The 23722-nt window shown below is 38.3% G+C and overlaps 1 long non-coding RNA gene across 1 annotated transcript; it reads left to right on the forward strand.

Annotated features, from left to right (window-relative positions):
- The first annotated feature begins 371 nt into the window (after nt 1-371).
- On the forward strand, nt 372-22901 carry LOC707459 (uncharacterized). Its single transcript, XR_001440784.3, has 3 exons — nt 372-511; nt 1119-1171; nt 22763-22901. It is a non-coding gene; the product is annotated as an uncharacterized LOC707459 (long non-coding RNA).
- The last annotated feature ends 821 nt before the right edge of the window (nt 22902-23722 follow it).

Here is a 23722-nt window from a genome sequence, read left to right on the forward strand (position 1 = left end):
CATGCCGGGAACGCGGGCTGCCTCCACAGCTGTCAATACCGCCTCTTAACCCCCACTTCTCTTGCTTTCCCGACATTTTCGCGCATGCGCAAACTCCAACTCTCGCTCTCCTCCCGCCGTGCACATGCGCAGAATCATCGTTGTGCGCGGCTCTCCCTTTGCTTCTACGGTCGCAATCCTCTTGCTTCTTTTATTGCGCGTGCGTGTAGCGCTTTTGCAAAGACTCGGAGGTGAAGTGAAGGTAGAGGCTGTGGGGCCGAGGGTCCACTTATAGCTATCAGCCCACAGGCATTTAGTCTACGTTGGAGGTAAACAAATACGGGTCCAGCTTAGGAGAAAAGAAAAACGTCTTACAGCCAGTGTCTAAACTCCAAACAACGGAATGTATCAATGAGACCTTGCATATGGATACACGTGCATTTAAAACGGCCCCGCCGGCGTGTTGAGCTCTTGCTGTTCGCCAGCGCTTTACAGGGGTTATCGCACTTAAGCCTCGGAACAACTTTACCAGGTAGGAACTATTACTGTTCTCGTTTTGAAGACCGGGAAACCTAGGCTCAGAGACATTAAGTAATTTGCCCAAGACAGCACAAGTGGCACAGAAGTGGATGAATCCACATCTGTCAGATTCAGCAGCCCTGGAGTTCTCTACCACGCTGTACGCTCCAACCTGAGCCCACACAGGAGGCGTGGTCTCCTTCCTCAACGGGTGTGTGTGTGTGTGTGTGTGTGTGTGTGTGTGCGCGCGCGCGCGCGCCTGCCTGCCTAGAGTTAATGATTAAGTTTGCTGAAGCCCTTCTTTCCGGTCCTAAGCTGCCTATTGCGAACGCGCTTTCATTGAATCCAGTTTCTCCTACGTCTTAACTTGTTCTTAAACTTTTGAGATAGGAATGGGCAGTTTTCTGTGTCACTTAGGATTTTTTTTGTTTTTTTTTAATGGCGTGGTAAGTGAACTGAATCCAGCAAAGACGAGTTTCTGTTGTGCAACGCATTGGTAAACTGACAGCTACCACGTATTGACTGTGTGCTGTGCACTGTGCTAAATAAATGATTTACGGATTAATCGTGTTTATTGCTCACAACAACCTTATGAAGTAGGTATTATCTTCGCTTTACAGATGAGGACACCTGAGGCTCAGATTAAGAAATCTGCCCCAAAGTCTTAGAACTGGTAAGTAGAAGCACCATATCTAGGCAAACCTGTCTACTTTAAAAAAAATGGGCACTCTGATAGGACAATTAACGATAATAAAGTTGTAAATATTTTAAAACCTTCATTGTGAATGTTAAATAAGACAGTAGATATGAAAGTGCCTGAAGTACTAATAAGGAAGTGGGAGAAGGGTAGCATGGTTTGCGTTATTGAAGTGTATTGGAAAATAAATGGATTTTAGCAATTTCAGATCAAGAAGTAACATGGCAGAGTAGTATAAATAAACTACTTAATCTCTGGTACTTTTGTGCACTACTTAAGTGGGCTTGACTCTGGAACCGAACTGCCTGGGTTTGAATCCCAGCTCCACTACTTACTAGCTGTGTGGCCTTGTTGGGTAAATTATCTGTTGGACTTTTTGTAAAACAAGTATTATTAACACCTCATTGGATTGTTGTAAGGATGTAAATGAGCTAATATTAAAGGAATTTCAACAGTGCCTGGCATATTAGTAAATGTTATTGTCAGTCAGTCATTGATCTTTTAAACTGGCTTCTTTAATGGTTGTTTAAAAAAATCATACTACAGTTAGTGCAATTAGGGGTCAGCATTTTTTTTTTTTTTCTAAGAGGGAGCCTCACTCTGTTGCCCAGGCTGGAGTACAGTGGCACGATCTTGGCTCACTGCAACCTCCGCCTCCCGCGTTGAAGCAGTTCTCCTGCCTCAGCATCCCATGTAGCTGGGATTACAGGTGCGCACCACCACGCCCGGCTAATTTTTGTATTTTTAGTAGAGACGGGGTTTCACCATATTGGCCAGACTGGCCTCTAACTCCTGACCTCTCTGTCCGCCTCTGCCTCCCAAAGTGCTGGGATTACAGGCGTGAGCCACCACACCAGTCGGGGTTAGCATTCTTTTTCAAGAGCTCCTTAAAATGATAAATCAGACTGACAAATGATTTTTCCCAAATATGAATAATGATCCCTGTTAGGCGAATAAGGATGTTAATTTATTTTACCATCTCATAAGAATAATACATGGAAATGGAATAGATTTATTGCTTTTTCTGATTGTTAAAGTTAAAAAACCCAGGCCCATCTAAAATATATAAAGTAAAAGTCATCCAAATTTCTAGCATCCAGGGATAACTACATATTGTTTATATTTTAAAAATATAACGTACCTTTGGGGACAATCAGTTGGGGGGGTCTGGATAAGTGGCATATTTGGGAGACATCTGTAAAATTGTAATAGAACTTACAAATAAGTAAGTAACACAATCTGGTTTCCTCACTGTAGAATTTTTTATCTTAGTCCCCTTCTAGATATAATCTGTTAAGAGAATTCTAAAGTGATGATGATAAATGATAACATTTATTGAAGACCTAATATGTGGCAGACACTGGGCTAAACAGGTACATGCATTTTCCCATTGAATCCTCATGTAACTCATGAAGTGGGTGCAATTATCTCTATTTTGCAGAGACTGAAGTTTATGTGGAAGTCATTTTTAGAAGATTTAAGTCCAATTGTGTTTAAAGTCTTACGAAAAATTCTTTCATGAAAGCTTCTTGATTTGCTAAAATGGGAGAAAACAAAACCAACTAACATACAGTAGTTCCTGTGCCTGAACAGAGAGCCCAATTGTAAAAAATGGTCTTTTGAAAACTAAGAAATTTATGTTTGACCACAAGGGGGTGCAAATTCCTGAGTTACATTTCAAAGAAAAAACGGAAAAAGTGCTTTTACTTCAGACCATTAAATTCGTGGGTTAAAAATTAGTAAGAATTCCTGCCTGGAACTTTAATACCCTAAAAGTAATGTACTTTATAAGAAGAAAGAACTCAATTACTTAGGTGCTCAATTAGGGCAGAAGTGTCAGCTTGCTTTCTTCAATACAGTCAAGAGTTAATCATCCCTCCCCTACCCCTTTCCACTCACAGTTAGTGTCTCTGCATACCCCTCTTTACTTGTCATAGGAGTAGAACTGAAGTCATAATTTAAAATCTGGGGTTTTGCTCTTGGAAACTGAAATGCAGTCACCAGCAAATGGATGGTAAATATGGGTAGTGTGAAGAACAGAGGTCTTGTAATTTCTATGCTTTTTTTCCCTCCTGCTGTTTATAATGAGTAAGCTACAACTGATGCAATGTTGGCTTCAACATATTAACTTATTTAGATAAAACTGTGAAAGCTATAGGTCTGTTCGTCTTTCAAGAAAGAACGCAGACTTTGAAACAGTATATACTATTGAATGTATTAAAAAGTTTGCTTAGCAGGGTTTTCGGGTTCCTTTTATTTTCCTGTTGGTCTTGTTTCTCTGAGATGGACTTAATTTAAAAAATACATTTTTTTTTGGAAATAATTTCAAATTTACAAAAAGTTACAATATTAAAAAGAGTTCCAAGAACATCCATATCATTTTCTTGCTCTTGTACATGGGTGAGTTTTCTTTCTCTCTCTCTCTCTCTATACACAGTCTATAAAAACACACAGAGGAAAAATGCAAGAAAAAAACTTTCAATCCATATCAAGGTTTTATGATTATAGTTAAAAATATACACATCAGGCCGGGCGCGGTGGCTCAAGCCTGTAATCCCAGCACTTTGGGAGGCCGAGACGGGCAGATCACGAGGTCGGGAGATCGAGACCATCCTGGCTAACATGGTGAAACCCTGTCTCTACTAAAAAATACAAAAAACTAGCCGGGCGAGGTGGCGGGCGCCTGTAGTCCCAGCTACTGGGAGGCTGAGGCAGGAGAATGGCGTGAACCCGGGAGGCGGAGCTTGCAGTGAGCTGAGATCCGGCCACTGCACTCCAGCCTGGGTGGCAGAGCGAGACTCCGTCTCAAAAAAAAAAAAAAAAATACATATCAAAAAGCCAATCTAAAATTTTGCATTGTTGACACTGCGAAACCATTCTTTTAAGGAACATTGGTGTTCTATGAGCTAGTCCGATTTTTGCAGGGTCTCTCTATATTGCCCAGGCTGGCTTCGAACTCCTGGACTCACGTGATCATCCCGTTCTACCTTCCGAGTAGCTGGGGCTGTAGGCAAGTGCCACTGCACCCAGCTCAGTGATTCTTAAACTTTGAAAATTTATTGAAAGTTATAGACCCTTTCTCTAGAATCATGCATATATGTGAATAGTTTGCATATAGTTTCAGAGGTGGATGATGGTCCATGGAGTTCCTGAAGAAAAGTAAAGAAAAAATCATTCATACATATGGTAAGCAGAATAATGGTCTACCAAAGATATCCAAACATGTACATGTCCTAATCTATGTGGGACTTGTTAATATGTTACATGGTGAGAGATAATTCAAGTTTCAGATAAAAATTAGGGTTGTTACTCAGATGATCTGAAAATAGATTATTCTGGATCACCTGAGGAGGCCTAATTACATGGTCTTTTAAGTGTGTAAAGGGGAAGCAGAAGAATCCGTATCAATGATGAGATGTGAGAAAGCCATTGCTGACTCTGAAGGTGGAAGGAGGCCATGAGCCAAAGAATAGTTCATGAGCCCTAGAAGCTGAAAAAGGCAAGAAAACAGACTCTTAAGTAAGGCAGCCATGCCTACATCTCTATTTTAGCCCGCTAAGACCCATTTTGAATTTCTGACCTCCAGAACTGTAAGATAATACATTTCTGTTGTTTTAAGCCACTAAGTTTATGGTAATTTGTTTATGGTAATTTTATGGCATTAGGAAACTAATAAAGGATGTGAAAAGTCATTTTGTATGTATGTTGATGTGTGGTTATGGTAGTAATTAAGTGTGTATGTATACATATATATATATTTTTAATACCACCTAGGTATTTTTCTGTTTTTTTTTTTTTTTTTTTTTTTTTTGAGGTGGGGTTTCTGTCTCCTAGGCTGGAGTTCAGTGGAGTGATCTCGGCTCACTTTAACCTCTGTCTCCTGGGCTCAAGTGATCCTCCCACCTTAGCGTCCTGAGTAGCTGGGACCACCACGCCCACCTAGTTTTTTGTATTTTTTGGTAGAGGTGGGGTTTTGTCATGTTGCCTGGGCTGTTCTGTACTTTTTTTTAATGGATTAACAAATCCATAAAAAGTACTTCTTTATCTTTTTTAAAGGTCTGTGAAGTGTCAGACCTCAAGATGGACAACTATTTAATTAGATACAGCATCTTATCTGCTACTGAAATTATATACCTACACAAGATTTACTGAAATTTCTTGGTAAGAATGTGATGAGCTTTTCCCACAAATTTATCCATCTACATTCCCTTTTTAAAATGCAACATTTTGATTTACAGTTACGTTGACAGTATCTTTGTTCTGTCAAGTATCTTGGATAATTTCTTTTCCCTGTAGCTGACAGATTAAAAACAATTCGAAAATTCTCCTCAGAGGTTATTTAAACAGTATATAACTACATGTTTCAATTACTTAGGTATCAGCTCAAGAGAATAAACTGTTTAGAAACAGATTTATTTTGCAGTTGGGTAGATTATTTTAATGGAAGATTAATACAAGTACTTAATTATCTATAAATGTTTTATGTACAAGAAACTTTTTGTGATTTTTTTAAAGGATACCAATATTAGTTACATGGGGGAAAATTTATACACACATCAGGAAATGTAATTGTTTTGGGAAATTTACATGGTTTAGAGCTCCAATTTCTAAAAGTGATTAGAACAGATTCATATATAGCATTTTCAACTTCGATTCTCTGAAGATACTGAGTTAAGATTTTTTTTCCTGTATGAGGAGTTATTTTGCTTACAATATTCTTGGCCACAAATCATGGAACTAAACTAAAATTCATTTACAACTAATAATGGTCAACACTTATTGAGGAAGTATGACCTTTTTTGTTTTTTTTTTGAGACAGAGTCTTGCTCTGTTGTCTAGGCTGGAGTACAATGGCATGATCTCGGCTCACTGCAACCTTTGCCTCCCGGGTTCAAGCAGTTCTCCTGCCGCAGCCTCCCAAGTAGCTGGTACAACACGCACCACCAGGCCCAGCTAATTTTTTTATTTTTAGTAGAGATGGGGTTTTGCCATGTTGGCCAGGCTGGTCTTGAACTCCTGGCCTCAGGTGATCCACCCACCTTGGCTTCCCAAAGTGGCGTGAGCCACTGCGCCCGGCCGGGAAGTATGAACTTTTTTTTTCACCTACCAATAAGGATTCCTGGAAAGGGATAAACCCATTTGTTTTTGTTAATCTTTCTAAAATTAATGTTAAAATGTTGGCCTTAAATGAGATATTAAATACAGTGTTTTGAAACATTGCTTTTGAAATAATATATACTTTGTGAGAACTTAATAAAGGATTGTAAGAACTTAATAAAAACCTATTCAGGATTGGAATCATAGAATCTTAAGAGTTAAAATATGTCTCTTCTTACTGCCACCTATTGTCTAAGTGTGAGGCTACTGAGAACAAATTTATTCCTACCTGCTTACAATAACCCTTTAAATATGATCATTATTTTTTTGAATCATGATGACAGCAGAATTCCCACTCCCCAACATCCTTTAATGTGTCTTTAATTGTTTTATGATCTTAAACCCTTCACCATCTTGGTTTCCTTCTTCTGGTTATTCTTGTTTAACAAGGCCACTCTCAAACAGTGACCCCCAGAATGGTATTAATTATATATATATATATATATATATATATATATGTATATATATATATACACACACACACACTATATATAGTCTGAAATATACCATGGGTGGGTATTAACTTTTTGTCCTATCCATTACAATTCTTGTATTTACAGAACAATTTTAGATCATAACAAGGACTCATAAATAATGGAAATGGATGTATTGGAAATTTATCAAAAGAAAGTTTTAATGTAAACTGCAGGAGTAAAAAACTTAAAAATTACAACTTATGACTTTCTCAGAGACTGTATTGAGTTGGGATGAATTGGAAGTTGTGGAGGATAGGGAACCAGGAATCTATTACATTCATGTCTTATTTATTTTTAATAAACAGGAGTAAAATTGAGACTCTGGTCTGTAGGAGATATGACTGAGGATGTGTGATCAGTTGAGCCTCATACTACATTTCTATTCCTAATATATAAAATTTATTTCTTATAGTGCAAATCCCTTCTGGCTAGGAGCTAGGAAATTCTTATATGTTTAAAATAAATTAACCTTTTAAGGCAGCTCTGAAGAAGTAATTTATTTTAAATAGGTGAGCAGTTTATAGCTCTTATAGGAATACTTTTTCCTTATTTTTTTCATCATAGGATTAGACCCTATGTTTTTAATTTAAGTCCTTTAAGTTTTGCTGTTAATGTTTAATTTACTTGATGACCCCATACTGTTAATTTTTGACCTAGTGAACTTGGGACAGTATATACAAACTGTTCACCTAATTTTAAGGAAACTCTTTTAAAAAATAAGATAGGTTTGATATGAAACTTCAGAAGATTAAATTCATTTCAACTTTCCATGTAGAAAAATATCGTATGTATTTAATCAAAGAATTTTTTCCCCCTTATTGGAGGATGCATTTTTATCAGCATAGAGGTTTTGTTTTTTGTTTTTTAATAATTAGATGTTTATGCCATTGGCAAAACAACCCAAAGCCGACATGACCGAACTGCAATACTTTTAATAAACTGCAAGACTACTAATATAGCAGCTATAAAACCCTTTCCTGATAAGAAATTTTTATAGTGTATGACTGAATCTAACAATTCTCCCTCTACCTTTATTTATGCTCATTTACTTTCTTTTATAGAAAAATGAAATTCTTAAAGTTTAAGCTTTTAGATATAAAAAACGTTAGTATATACAGTTAAATTAAGTTCAAGGTTTCTTTTAAACCACTTGATGTAATTTACTTTGTACATAACTTTTATTTGCCTTTTTAAAATTATTATTATTACAATATTTTTTAGACAGAGTCTTGCTGTATCATGCAGGCTGGAGTGCAGGGGCGTGATCTCAGCTCACTGCAACCTCTGCCTCCCCAGTTCAAGCAATTCTCGTTCCTCAGCTTCCCAAGTAGCTGGAATTACAGGCGCAAGCCACCATGCCCAGCTAATTTTTGTATTTTTAGTACAGACAGGGTTTTTCCATGTTGTCCAGGCTGGTCTCAAACTCCTGATCTCAAGTGATCCTCCTGCCTCAGCCTCCAAAAGTGCTGGGATTATAGGCATGAGCCATGGCACCCACCTTATTTGCCCTTTAAACTAGACCTGTGGACTTGCTTTTGAACATTTTCTCTCCTAATTATAAAATACATGTACATTAAAGAAAACTGAGAAAAAAATCAGGAATGATTGGAAGCCATTGCTTCTGAAGGCCTCTTACCAATATACCTGTCTCCTCAATTCCTTTCCCAGTTGACCAAAGAATGCTCCATGTTTGTCTTTTATGTATATTAGCATGATTGCATTTCATCCAGTTAGCCGTATTTAATACTGTACTTTGTTTCTCTTCAGGAAAATTACAGTTTGATATCTTGTGAGACAGAAGGTTGCATCTTTCAGTCATCAGAGAGCAAAGTAGGAAAGACTTAGAGAAGCAAAGTCCCTCTGATTCACCTAATGATACACTGTTTTTACTCTAAGGGGGCCACGAGGGTGTATTTACTTTCATCATTTTGGGGTGAGGAATGGTTAGAAACTGAAGGAGCATACATAGGTTAAGTATTATCCATGACAGTAGGGTGGGAGTGAATGGAAGCTCATTAATAGCAGTTTTACTTCCTGATTTATGGGTATGTGTGGGTGGTGTGTTTTAAAGAGATTCTGGTGAACTAACAAGGTGTGATAATTGTATTTTGTTATATATCATATTATTGACCCCCAGACTGCTTAACATATAGCTTAATAATTATTATGGATATCTTTAAATATGCCACATTCACTTTATTAAGAAGTGAACTGATAAGCAACAAGCTGCCATGTGCTGAACAGTATCAGGTACTGGGATAAACAAGGGTTTTAAATGCTGCGAATAGTGTAAGCTGTATAGCCTTCATGGTTTGCTAATAAGGTAATCTGTTGTCATTTCATAATTGAAATACTAGGGGGAATGTTGTAAAAATGTTGTAAAAATGCCCTTTATTATTGTTATTTAAATGGAAGTATTTTTGTGTGGTTTTATAGTCATGGTGGGAAATCATGAGCTTTTGGACTAGGGCAGTGATGACTGGTATACAAGATGAGAGAAAAATCTGTAATGACTCCCTGGTCCCTGTCCTGGTTGTAGAGTACAATGGTGGTATCATTAACCAGGACAGGGACGAGTGGAGGAGGATCATGGCTTTTGAGAGAGAGAGAGAGAGAGAGAGAAAGAGAGAGAGAGAGAGTGTGTGTGTGTGTGTGTGTGTGTGTGTGTGTGTGTATGTTTATGGGTGTGGGATGGAACGCTGGGACAGGAGAGGGAGATGACAAGTCCAGTGAGGACATTTTGAATATGAAAGATTAAGCACTCATGGGATACCTAAGTAGGAAGTTCAGTAAGGAGCTCAACGTACATGACTGAGGCTTAGGAGAAAGGCCTGAGCTGGAAACGGATATCACTAAATAGGTGGTAGTTGAGATTATGAGGGAAATGGATGCCATTGCTCATAGAGACTAAACATAGAGAAATGAGAACCAAAATTAGTAAATGGGCAAAGTAAGAGGAAGCAGCAGAAGACTGAGAAGGAATGGCCGAGAAAGAGGGGCAGGAACACCAACAGAGCTCAGAGTTAAAGGAGCCAGTGGTAGAGAGGTTTCAAAAGGAAAGAAGTTAGGAGTGTCAGAAGGTAAAGACAGGCTAAGTAAACTGAAAAAGATAAAAGAAAGATTTGGCAGTTCTGTCATTAGTAATGTTTGCCAGAACACTTTCAATGAAACAATGGTGGCAGAATTCTGTTTGTGTTGAGTTGAAAGTATATTAAAATAGGGAAAGAGGCCAGGTGCGGTGGCTCTTGCCTATAATCCCAGCACTTTGGGAGGCTGAGGCAGGCAGATCACCTGAGGTCGGGAGTTCAAAACCAGTCTGACCAACATAAAGAAACCCTGTCTCTACTAAAAACACAAAATTAGCTGGGCATGATGACGCATGCCTGTAATCCCAGCTTCTCAGGAGGCTGAGGCAGGAGAATTGCTTGAACCCGGGAGGCAGAGGTTGCAGTGAGCCGAGATTACACCACTGCACTCCAGCATGGGCAACAAAAGCAAACCTCCGTCCCAAACAAACACAAAGAAAAAAAGAAAAAAGAGAAAGGTTACAATAAATGTGTATTATTTCAAGGCTCTTGACATTTTCTTAAAAACAAAAGATAATTTTAGGGAGGAGGTTACAGAATAGAGGAGGAGATCTACAGGAGAAGAGAGCTTAACATTTTTATAAAGTATGGGGACAGACTCATCAGAGAGGAGAAATAAGAAAGGATAAAGTATAGTGAGATCTAGTAGGAGATAAAGGTGCAGGTAAAGGAATTAACCCAGAAAAGAGAAAGGATCCCTTTTCCTCTGAGACTAGAAGGGAACAGGTAAGAGAGTTTTATGTATAACTTGTAAATCTAGAGCAGGAAGTTGAGGGAGTTCATAGCTAATAGTTTTACTTTTTATTTTTTTTTTTCCGATAAAGGAGTCATAAAAGAGATAAGGGTAGAGGTGAAGTAGCAAGTTTGAATTGAAGTAAGATGGTACAAAACATATGCTCTAGGTAATGGAAGAGGGAATTAACGAGGGAGGAAGGTTGTTAGCAGAAGAGGGTGATGTACCTGAGAACCTAGGCTGGATAGGAAAAGACACGAAGCATGTGGGAGATTGTAGTTTGAAGAAATGAGAATAGTTAAGGAATGGGTGTCAAAATTAGGTAAGAAAGCAGGTATTTAGGGAGTAATGGAGTAAAAAACTGCAAGAATAGTTGTAGTCAGAGATCCATATGTTGGACTCTAAGGCTGTAGAATAATTTCTTGGTTATCAGAATATAGAGGCTGTAGCTTTGGGTATGGATTACTGAATGAAGTGGTTTTACGGAGTCAGAGTTCATAGTTTTTCAATGGGTTTTCTATATGGACACTGAAGTGGGAGGTGATGGCAGAAAATGCAGGGGAGGCAGATACTGTCAACAAAGGGCCAGAGTCCTCAACAAAAAGGAATGACTGGGTAATTAATAAGAATGAAAGAAAGGAGTAAAAAATTTCCAAGATCGTTTCATCATGCCTTTTTTTTTTCCTTGTAAATTAAGAGACATGAGGGTAAGGAGAGGGTAAGGACTATGTTTGAATTAATTCAACAAATGCAAATATTTGTTGAATTAATAAGTGAATGATAAGCTCATGTTGAATAAGTATTTCAGAAAACTTCAGGTTTTTTTTCTTATTATAAGCAATTGATATTAAAGAAAGTACAAATGAGCAGGATGTAGGAAAAAATAATCCCATCAGCCTGAAATACCTACCCCCAACACCCTTTGTTATTAAACTTTTTGTTTAAATCTGTTTGTTGTTCATATATTTTTTTCCCTAGCAATATTCAGTTGTATACTTTAATGTCTAAATAAGTATTTTCTTATGGAATATAAGGATGTACTATAATTTAAGCAGGTCCTTATTTTGGGGCATTTATATTGATTCCACCCAAGTTTCTTCTACGGGTAAAACGAAAAATCTAATAGCTTTTTTTTTTTTTTTTGACAGAGTTTCGTTCTTGTCACCCCAGGCTGGAGTGCAATGGCATGATCTTGGCTTACTGTAACCTCTGCCTCCCAGGTTCAAGCAATTCTGCCGCCTCAGCCTCCTGAGTAGCTGGGACTACAGGCGCGTGCCATCATGCCTGGCTAATTTTTGATTTTTAGTAGAGACAGGATTTCACCATGTTGGACAGGCTGGTCTTGAACTTCTGACTTCAGGTGATCTGCCTGCCTTGGCCTCCCAAAGTGTTGGGATTACGGGCGCAGCCACCACACCCGGCTAATTTTTGTATTTTTAGTAGAGATGAGGTTTCACCATGTTGGCCAGGCTGGTCTTGAACTTCTAACCTTGGGTGATCTGCCCACCTCAGCCTCCCAAAGTGCTGGGATTACAGGTGTGTGCCACCACGCCCAGCATAATAGCTAAATTTTTGCCTTACTTATATTATAAGGATTCTTAGAAGTAGATTTTCTAGTGTGGCTTCATAGAGATCCTATTTATCTTTATTTTATGGCCATTTCTAACAGGCTTATTTATGTGCATTCCATCCAGGATTGGAATCCTGGACAATGGACAGTGTTGCAGGTATTGACTGATGCAGGCATGCTGACAGCCACAAAAGTGAGAACTGTTAATCATAGGTCCTTCTTCACAAGAAGAATGATGGGTATTTTTAAAACTTGGAATCAAGTATAGTTTTCATGAGCACAGTAAGATGATTCATGAGCTGAATACAGGATATAGTAGTCAATTCAGAAATGCATATTCAAATTAAATAAAAACCTCTTATAATAGTCTATATTTGTTGATAATATTGAACTTTAGTAGAGGTTTTTTTCCATAAATTTTAAAACTGTGGCAAAATACTTCATAAAGTTTATCAACTTAACCATTTTTAAGTGTACACTTCAATGGTATTAAATACATTCATTATGTTGTAACCATCACCACCATTCATCTTTGTAGCTAGTAGAGGTATTAATATACCAGTCTTGAATAGTCATCAAAGTCACTCTACCTCAAACTTTTCCACAAAAGTATGGTTAATAGCAGAGAGGAGTGAACAACTGCCTTAAAAACTTGGTCCCAAGCTAGAATTCTTTTTAGCTTCATGTTTTGTCTTAGATTTAATGTAAATGTAGTGTTACTTACCATAATGTTCCTATATTTAGTAAAAATATAATGATTATACATTTTTTCAAAATCTCTGAGGGAGGCTGATCTTTAAGGAGATGCCCCATGTTTGGTGCTGGCACACCAAAAGTCCCCCTTGCCCCAAGCAGGACTTTCAGAGGCAAGGTTCTAAGCCATTTCATGGTTGAATAATATGCCTCTTTTCATTTTTCTTTTTTCTTTCTTTGAGACAGTCTTGCCATGTCACCCAGGCTAGAGTACAGTGGTGTAATCTCAGCTCACTGGAACCTCCGTCTCCTGGGTTCAAGCGATTCTCCTGCCTCCGCCTCCCGAATAGCTGGGATTACAGGTGCCCGCCACCATGCCTGGCTATTTTGTATTTTAAGTAGAGACAGGGTTTCACCATGTTTGCCAGGCTGGTCTTGAACTCCTGACCTCAAGAGATCTCCTGCCTTGGCTCCCAAAGTGTTGGGATTACAGGCGTGAGCCACCACACCGGCTTTTTTTTTTTTTTTTTTTTTTTTTTTTGAGACGAAGTCTTGCTCTGTCACCCAGGCTGGAGTGCAGTGGCATCTTGGGATCTCGGCTCACTGCAACCACTGCCTCCCAGGTTCAAGCAATTCTCATGCCTCAGCCTCCTGAATAACTGGGATTACAGGTGCGCGCCACCATGCCTGACTAATTTTTGTATTTTATTAGAGAGGGGGTTTTGCCATGTTGGCCAGGCTGATCTTGACCTCCTGACCTCAGGTGATTCGCCTGCCTTGGCCTCCCAAAGTGCTGGGATTACAGGTGTGAACCACCATACCCAGCCTTCATTTTTCTTTTACGGTTTAGCCAAGACTACTTATATTAGTGTATGTCAAGGAGTAGACTGATTGATTTTCACCCTCTTCGAATGTGAGTGTCACAGAAACTGTGAAATTCACAGAGTAAAAATTTAGAAGTATCCTTTTATATTATATTTGCCCTAGTAATCATGCATACTTCATCATTATTAATGCCATGAGACAATCTTATTATACAAATAGAATAATTTCACGTGCTGGCTAGGGCCATAGCCCCACCTTTCCAAAGAGTATTAACTTTTCAACTATCCATGCATTATGACTCCAGAGACTTGTAAACCCTTTCAGGTGTAATACATTTTTTTTTTCTTTTTTTTGAGACAGAGTCTTGCTCTGTCATAAGGCTGGAGTGCAGTGGCGCTATCTCGGCTCACTGCAACCTCTGCCTCCTGGGTTCAAGCGATTCTCCTGCCTCAGCCTCCCGAGTAGCTGGGACTACAGGTGCGTGACACCATGCCCAGCTAATTTTTGTATTTTTAGTAGAGACGGGGTTTCACCATGTTGGCCAGGCTGGTCTTGATCTCTTGACCTCATGATTCACCCGCCTCGGCTTCCCAAAATGCTGGGATTACAGGCGTGAGCCTGTAATAATTTTGTTCTTCATGTCTGGTCCCATTTCAGAAGATTGGTGATTACATTGAAGGATAGTAGCAAAATTGGAACTAAAGTCTGGGTTTCTTAACTGCTAGTTGAGGGTCTTTCCAATTAAACCAAAAGGGAAAGAGTTACATATAACAAGAGGTAAGACATAAGTTATCGACCTGACCCCACAAAACCACTTTAAGCCATCCTAAGAGTGGTCTCTTTTTTTCCCTCCCTCTCTCCTTCCCTTCAGCTTTCCTTTCTTCTTCCTACGTTTTTTTTTTTTGGGTAACTCCAAAGCACCCCAGTTCTCAGAATTAAAAGGTTAAAAATATTTTAGTACTCTCCAAGATACAAAGTAGACTACTAGAGTTTTTTTTTTTTGTTGTTGTTGTTTCTCAAGCTTGGGACATAAAGCTCAGAGCTCAGAACAGTAGAATTTTAGAAAGGAATAGATAGGATACATGAAAGAGGCTGCTGGAATATGAAAAAACTGGAGTAAAAATAAGCAAATCAATACTTCTGAAATGAAGCCTTCATTGGTAGAAAAAAAATGTAGGTCACAAAAATGAGTGAGCAGAGGTTCTTGATTTCTAATTATTGAAGATTCCTATCTAGTGGTATTCTAATATGTTTACCAAATTATGAGTTGCATTACTTTTTAAAAACCTAAAACCTAGTCAAGAGTTACAGAGTGTCCCTGGTTTATTCGTGTGGTAAGTTTTCAGTTCCAGTTATTAGGCAAAACAAAAATTGCTATAATTTACAATGTAAAATAAGTGATTGGTAGAATAAAACAAAAGGGATTCATATAGCTTTTGTACTGTTTTCTTGAAAAAGGCGTATTTGGCCATAAAAGCTAATACATACTTTAGGAATGGAAATGATTTCACCTGATTTTTTCAAGTAAGATTTGTTCAAGAATAATGAACTTACGTTGTCAGTTATGGGTTCAAGCATTAATTTACTTTGGACTGCTTATATTCAACAGTATGCTGTCTACGTAAAGAGTTACATGGAATTAAATTTTAGCATTGGAATCTATTTGAGATAGCATTATCTTTTATATTCAAATGAAAAATTATGGGGCTCTAGAATTAAGTGTTACTAAGTTGATATAGATAGAATAATAGTTGTATTACAAGGAAAAAAGCAAAGATAATATTGTATAGGGTTTGAATCATACACTCTCACTAGAGATTTTTTTTTAAAATTGTGATTGTTTGTTGATTCATTCAAAACCGTTTGAAAATTGTGAGGGAGCCAGAAAAGGGGACAATATTTGGATGTATAATTTAGATGTATAGTTTGCTTGCTTATCAGGGAATGGTTAAGTTCCTTTTTTCTGTATATTTTAATTGGTGAAATTAAGAGTTTTTATTCTTCTAGATTACTTTGTAAAATAACATGGCATTTTATAGATCTATGAGATAACTGAGGCTCATACATGTTGAGTTTTAATGTGTGGAGGAGTCTGATGTGCATCCAAGTCTGTCTGCCCCTAATGTCTCTGTTTTTAACCACTATCCTCAGAATGAAATACATTCATATAGTAGAGACCAGTTCTTAAACAAAAGTCATCTTTACTCACAAAATTAATCTGTGAAGTACCCACTGTTCTCAGTTTCTGTCCCTCTCACTTTTTCTTTCTAGTGCTTTGCAGTTTTTAATGAAAGTGATTTTTTTTCTGAAATTATTATTTTCATGTTTTTTATTAGAGGATTAAATTTGTTGCTAAGATCATTTAGTTAAGTCTTTTGCAGTCTTTTAAGATTAGACTTAATCTTAAGTCTAAACTTAAAGATTGCCTTGAAGTATATTATTTAGCTGTATTGCATTATTCTTCCTTATGTAATGAGCTATAGACTGAGCACTCCTTGACAAATCACAAGAATAAGACCCAAAGAATCAAACTTTTCCAAGTAACTTAACTGCATCCCAGGACAAAACTCAGGAACATTTAGAGGAACAGAAGAATATCCAGCAGCCAACAGATAAAATTCACAGTGCCTTTCCAGGCACGCAAGGAAGCCAGAAAAATGATCCACAATGATAAGAATAATCAATCATCTGAAAGTGACCTTAAGCAGAGAAAGATGTTAGAACTAGTAAAGACAGTGAACATTATTATAACTATATTCTATATTTTCAGAAAGTAGAGACATGAAAGACATTTTTAAAAACTCAGTGTGGTTCTAGGGATGAAAACTACAATATCTGAGATCTGCTAATGATATTTGTAGCAGATTAGACATGGCAGAAGAAAAGGTTAGTGAACTTGAAGGATATAGCAAAAGAAACTATTCAGAAATGAAAGAGAGAAAAAAGAATGACAAAAGCATCAGTGAGCTATGGGACAAACTTCCAGAATCCTTATGTAAACATAATCAAAGGCATCAAAGGAGAGGAGAAAAGCAGATACAAAAGGGATATTTGAAAAAATAATGGCCAAAATTTTCAAATTGGACAAAAACTATTAACTCACAGATCCAAGAACTCAACAAGAAGAAAACTACACTAAAGAATGTCATAATCAAATTATTCAAAGCCAGTGATAAAAAATATTGAAAGCAGCCACATGTTATAGAGTAACACAGATAAAGCTGACAGCAGATTTCTCATTGGAAACATTCCAAGTGAAGAGATAGTAGAACATAAAGTACTGAAAGAAAAAAATGTTAACCTAGGATTTGATACTCAGCAAAATATCATTCAAAAAACAAAGGCAAAAATAAAGATGTTTTCAGACATACGAAAACAAATGATTTTTTACCATCAGGTAGACTGAAGGTAGACTGTGGTAGGTTGAAGATGTATACTGCCTTAAGGCAACCAGTAGAATAACAAAACAGTTATAGCTAATAAGTCAACAAAGGAGATAAGATAGAATCCAAAAAAAAAAGGTGGAAAAAGGAACAAATAAGTGGTGAAACTAATAGAAAAATGGCAAGGCAATAGACTGTAATCGTATCAGCAATCACATTAAATGTATATTATCTAAATATCCCACTTAAAAGGCAAAGATTGTCAGATAAAAAGCAAGACTGCTTTTGGACCTGGATGAACAGGAAGCACCATCATGGAAGTCGTCTCCTGCCACAACAACGACTGAAAGGTTCAACACCAGGAGCCCAAGAGCCAGGACATCTACTGAAGGCTGTTGGTTAAGCTGTATATGTTTCTGGCCAGAAGAAACTCTACCTTCAACCAAGTTGTGGTGAAGAGTGCACACAACTGAAGGTGTGTGCACTGCATGTGAGCAGTTGGGCCTGCAGCCAGATCGCCAAGGCTGGGGACAAGATCCTCACCTTCAACCAGCTGGCCCTGGACACCCTCAAAGGCTGTGGCACCATCCTGCTCTCTGGTCCTTACAAGGGCCAAGAGGTGTACTGGCATTTTGGCAAGGCCCTGGGAACCCAGCACAGCCACACTAAGCCCTGTGACCACTCCAAGTTCAAGCACATCAGAGGCTGATGGGCCAGCCAACGCTATAAAAACTAAACCTGGATCCTCTACTCTTATTAAAAAGACTTTGGCCTGGGCGCAGTGGCTCATGCCTGTAATCCCAGCACTTTGGGAGGCCAAGGTGGGCAGATCACTTGAGCCTAGGAGTTCAAGACCAGTCTGGGCAACAAGTGAAACTCCATCTCTATAAAAAAAATTCAAAAAAAAAATTAGTTGTGAGTGGTGGTACATGCCTGTAGTGCCAGCTACTTGGGAGGCTGAGGCAGGAGGATCGCTTGAGCCCAGGAAGTCAAGGCTGCAGTGAGCCATGATCGTACCACTGCACTCCACCCTGGGTGACAGAGGGAGACCCTGTCTTGAAACAAAAAATTTTGGATGCTGGGGGGAAAATAAAAAACAAGATCCAACTATATAATGTCAATAAGAAACACATTTTAGGCTGGGTGCGATGGCTCACGCCTTTAATCCCAGCACTTTGGGAGGTCAAGGCAGTTAGATCACCTGAGGTCAGGAGTTCAAGACCAGCCTGGTCAACATGGCGAAATCTTGTCTCTACTAAAAACACAAAAATTAGCCAGGCATGGTGGCGGGTGCCTGTAATCCCAGCTACTTGGGAGGCTGAGGCAGGAGAATTGAATGAATGCAGCAGGCAGAGGTTGCAGAGAGCAGAGATCACGCCACTGCACTCCAGCCTGGGAGACAGAAAGAAAAAAAAAAAAAAAAAGACATTTTACATACAAAGACATAATAACATTAAGAGTAAAAGGATGACCAGGCACAGTGGCTCATGCCTGTAATCACAGCACATTGGGAGGTTGAGGCAGGAGGATCACTTGAGCCCATGAGTCTGAGACCTGCACAAAAAATTAGCCAAGTGTGGTGGTGCATGCCTGTAGTCCCAGCTACTCGGAGGCTGAGGTGGGAGGATAGCTTGAACCTAGGAGGTCAAGGCTGTAGGGAGTGGTGATCATGCCACTGTACTCCAGGCTGGACAACAAAGTGAAACTCAATCTCAAAAAAAACAACAACAACAAAAAAAGTGAAAGGATGAAAAAAGATATACTGATGCTGGCATTAGTCAAAAGAAAACTGGTGTGGCTATATTAACATGAAATAAGTAGATTTCAAAGCAAATAATATTACCAGGAATAAAGAAGGCCAATAATAAAAGGGCTAGTTAATCAGAAGGATACAATAATCCTACATAGTTTTGTCTCAAATAATAAAGCTTCAAAATACGTAAATCAAAAACTGACAGAAGTGCAAGGAGAAAGAAACCATAGTTACAGTCAGAGATTTCAATACCCCTCTTTAAATGATTGCTAAAAGAAGTAGAAACTTAAAAAGATATAGTAAACTCAAGCAACACTGTAACCAAACTAACAGTACAGGTTGAGTATTTCCCTAATCTGAAATACAAAATGCTCCAAAATCCAAAATTTTTTGAGCACCAACATGACCCAATTATCTTGGGTCCTATTCCCAGGATATCTTATTATGTATATACAAATATTCAGAAAATCCAAAAAACTTTGAAATCTGAAACATTTCTGGTCCCAAGCATTTTGGATAAGGGATACTCAACCTGTAATAGAGTATATATTCTCTTTAAAGTATACATGAAACATTTACCCAAATAGATCATGTTCTAGGCCAGAGGTTAGCAAACTATGGCCCTGAGGCCAAATGTAGTCTGTTTTTGTATAGTCCATGAACTAAAAATGGTTTTTACATTTTGAAAGATTTCTTTAAAAAGGAAGAAAATATGTGACAAAAGATCATATGTGGCCCACAGAGTTTAAAATATTTACTGTCTGACCCTTTATAGAAGTTTACCAGCCCTTGTTTTAGGCAATAAAACATGTCTCAGTAAATTTTAAAGGATTCAAATCATGCAGAGTATGTCTTCTGACTACAGTAGAATTAAAATTAGAAATCAATAACAGAAAGCTGTCTGGAAAATCCCCAAATGTTTGGAAACAAAATAACATGCTACTAAATAACCTTCTAATAACCCATTGATTAAAATAGGAGCACAGTGAAATTAGAAGGCATTTCGAGCTGAATGAAAATAAAAACAAAGCATATCAAATTTTGTGGCATGCCACTAAAGCAGTATGTAGGAAGACATTTATAAGCAAAATGCTTCTATTAGAAAATATTAAAGATCTCAAGTCAGTGAGCTTCCACCTTAAGAAATTAGAAAAGAAGAACAAATTAAACAGAAAGAAACAAAAGAAATAATAAAGATCAAAGTAGAAATAAATGAAATAGAAAACAAAGTCCATTGAGAATATTAATGAAACCAAACCCTGGTTCTTTGAGATAAATAAAATTGATAAACTTTTGCCAGGCTGCTCAGGGGGAAAAAAAAGAGAAGACCCATATTACCAATATCAGGAATGAGAGGTGAAATATGACAAATTCTACAGATACTTAAAGGATAACAAAGGAATATTATGAAAAACCTTAAGCAAATAAAACTCAACAACTTAAGATGAAATGGTCAAATTCCTTGAAAGATGTAACTACCAAAGCTTACTCAAAAAGAAATAGAGCTGGGTGCAGTGGCTCACGCCTGTAATCCCAGCATTTTGGGAGTTTGAGGTGGGCAGATCACTTAAGTCCAGGAGTTTGAGACCAGCCTGGGCAATGTGAAGAAACCCCATCTCTACTAAAAATACAAAAAAATTAGCTGGGTGTGGTGGCGCATGACTGTAGTCCCAGCTACTTGCAGGGCTAAGGTGGGAGGAACACTTGAGCTCGCAAGATTGAGCCCTGATTATGCCACTGCATTCCAGCCTGGGTGAAAGATTGAGACCTTGTGTAAAAAAAAAAAAAAAAAAAAATAGATAACCCCCAAAGCTATATATCTATTTTTTTAAAATTAAATTAATAGTTAAAAATATTCTCGGTCGGGCGCGGTGGCTCAAGCCTGTAATCCCAGCACTTTGGGAGGCCGAGACGGGCAGATCACGAGGTCAGGAGATCGAGACCATCCTGGCTAACACGGTGAAACCCCGTCTCTACTAAAAAATACAAAAAAACTAGCCGGGCGCGGTGGCGGGCGCCTGTAGTCCCAACTACTCGGGAGGCTGAGGCAGGAGAATGGCGTGAACCCGGGAGGCGGAGCTTGCAGTGAGCTGAGATCCGGCCACTGCACTCCAGCCTGGGCGGCAGAACGAGACTCCGTCTCAAAAAAAAAAAAAAAAAAATATTCTCACAAAACACTGGTAGATTCTTCCAAACACTTAGTGAAAACACTGTGTATACCAATTACACACAAATCTTCCAGAAAATTGAAGAGGAAGGAATACTTGCCAGTTTATTTTTTGGCGCCAGCATTACCCTGATACCTAAACCACACAAAGCCATTAAAAGAAAAGAAAACTATAGCCCAGTTTCCCTCTTGAACGTGGATGCAATAATTCTAAACTAAACAAGTAAAATCTAACAAAATATAAGAAAGTATTACTGGATGAGGTTTATCCCAAAAATATGTCATTGCTTTAAATTTAAAAATCATTGTAAGTTACTATATTAAGCTAAAAAAGAAAATCTGATCATCTCAATAGACACACACAAAAAATCTGACAAAATCCCATATTTGTTCCTGATTTAAAAACAAACGAACAAACAAAAACACTAACCTTTTAGCAAACTAGGAATAGAAGGATACTTTCTCAACCAAAGACATCTATAAAAATCCTACAGATAGCCTTATGCGTAACGATGAAAAACTGCATGCTTTCATTTTCCTCCTAAGATAAAGAATAATACAAAGATATTTTCTTTGCTCTGACCACTTTCATTCAACATCAGAGGTTCTGACCAGGGAAAAGGCAAGAAAAAGAAATAAACCACATTCAAGTTAGAAAGGAAGAAATACAACTGATGATAGCCATCATTCCTAAGAGTTCCCCCTGCCTCTTTATAATCCTTGCCTCCTCTTACCTCTCCCTAGGAAACCACTGGCCTGTTTTCTGTCACTATAGACCAGTTTGCATTTTCTAGAACTGATATATGTGGAATCATACAGTATGTTACTCAATTTTTTTGTCAGAAATTGATAACTTATCTTACAATCAAAGTTCATATGTAAACATTTGATCTTCATTCCATTCCCTCATTAGTCCATAGAGAGTCAATCAATTTTTCTTTCTTTTATTTATTTATTTTAATGAAACAGGGTCTTGCTGTGTTACCCAGGCTGGAGTGCAGGCTTACTTCAACCTCTAACTCCTGGGCTCAGGTGATCCTCCTGCCTAAGCCTCCAGAGTAGCTGGGACTACAGGGGTGTGCCACCATGCCTGGCTAACTTTTTAAAATTTTTTTGTATTGATGGGGCCTTGCCATGTTGCCCAGGCTGGTCTTGAACTCCCGGGCTCAAGACCTCCCAAAGTGCTGGGATTACAGGCGTGAGCCACTGCGCCTGGACTCAATTTCTGTATGATGATGACTTTCACATGTACATCAGCAGGCCAGATAGCTTATCAAGAAAGCTTGTCCTCTGTCTTCTAGTAATATCCCACTTAGATCTGACATTAAGTTTATTTTTTTCAAGGTATTTCTTCCAAATTTCTTGGCTACTATTGGTGATAACACAAGTTTTTGGACCTTTAAGTTTAGAATCTTAGGTTCATTTCCTTATTTTATTTCTTCCCTATAAATGATCACTAAACATGTTACTTCTTATAGTTACTTCTTTGTAAGGCACTGCAGATATGTTTCTTTTCATTTTAAAAATTGCCCATTTAATTCAAGCTATTAAATCTCAAGCTTGTACTATATAGCCTCATCATGCCATACCCATGTCCCCACTAGCCTATATAAAACATAAAATACTTTGCATCAAACTCTCTGTAGAGAAGTGTTGCTGGGCGAATAAGAAAAACCTAATTGACTGGAAAAAGCAAATGTAAATGTAATCTCCTTTCTTTTCAGTTATTCTACCAGAAAGCAATGAAGAACAGAACCTTCAGGAATTGAGTCACAATGCAGACAAATATCATATGGGAGATTATTGCAAGGAAGAGATTGATGATAGTATTTTCTACTAGCCATTGGGAAGATAAAAGGAGACAGAAGATTGAAGTCTTTTCCAGCCATTCTTTCCCTTTTTGCTTTCAAACTCCTCAACGGGGAACCTTCATATGTGCAGTATTTATATTGGATCACACTGATGATTATAAAGGTTCCTAGGAGGCTAGAAGCCAACCAACAGAGAAGGGAAAGCAGTCTGTTCTGAACATAGGGACATAAGTTCATTCATGCCATGTATCTTTTCAGCATGTTTCTCCCACTTAGAAACATCTAGCATGTAAGGCCTTTTAATATTAATATAAGCCCAATACCAGCTCTTTCCCTTTGTATTTCATCTCTTTCTGCTCTCCTATTTGTATTTTGTGTTCCTATCAAAGTGTCATATCTGGGAGATGACCTGCCTGTTCCTGTTCTATAACAGTTTTGTTTGCTGCTATGCCTCTAGAACAGTGCCTGGCACACAGTAAGCACTCAATAAACCTTTGCTGAATGAATGAATGGTTATCTTTTCTCTGGCAATCCAAATTCACTACTCCTTAAAAATTCTATGTAAGATTTGCTGGCTGGGCACAGTGGCTCACGCCTGTAATCCCAGCACTTTGGGAGACCGAGGCAGGTGGATCACCTGAGGTCAGGAGTTTGAGACCAGCTTGGCCAACATGGCAAAACCCCGTCTCTACTAAAAGTACAAAAATTAGCCAGGCGTGGTGGCGGGCACCTGTAATCCCAGCTACTTGGAAGGCTGAGGCAGGAGAATCACTTGAGCCTGGGGAGTGGAGGTTGCGGTGAGCCGAGATCATGCCACTTCATTCCAGCCTGGGCAAAGCAAAACTCGGTCTCCAAAAAAAAAAAAAAAAAACA

This window comes from Macaca mulatta, chromosome 17, assembly GCF_049350105.2.
Source record: "Macaca mulatta isolate MMU2019108-1 chromosome 17, T2T-MMU8v2.0, whole genome shotgun sequence".
Taxonomy (NCBI): Eukaryota; Metazoa; Chordata; class Mammalia; order Primates; family Cercopithecidae; genus Macaca; species Macaca mulatta.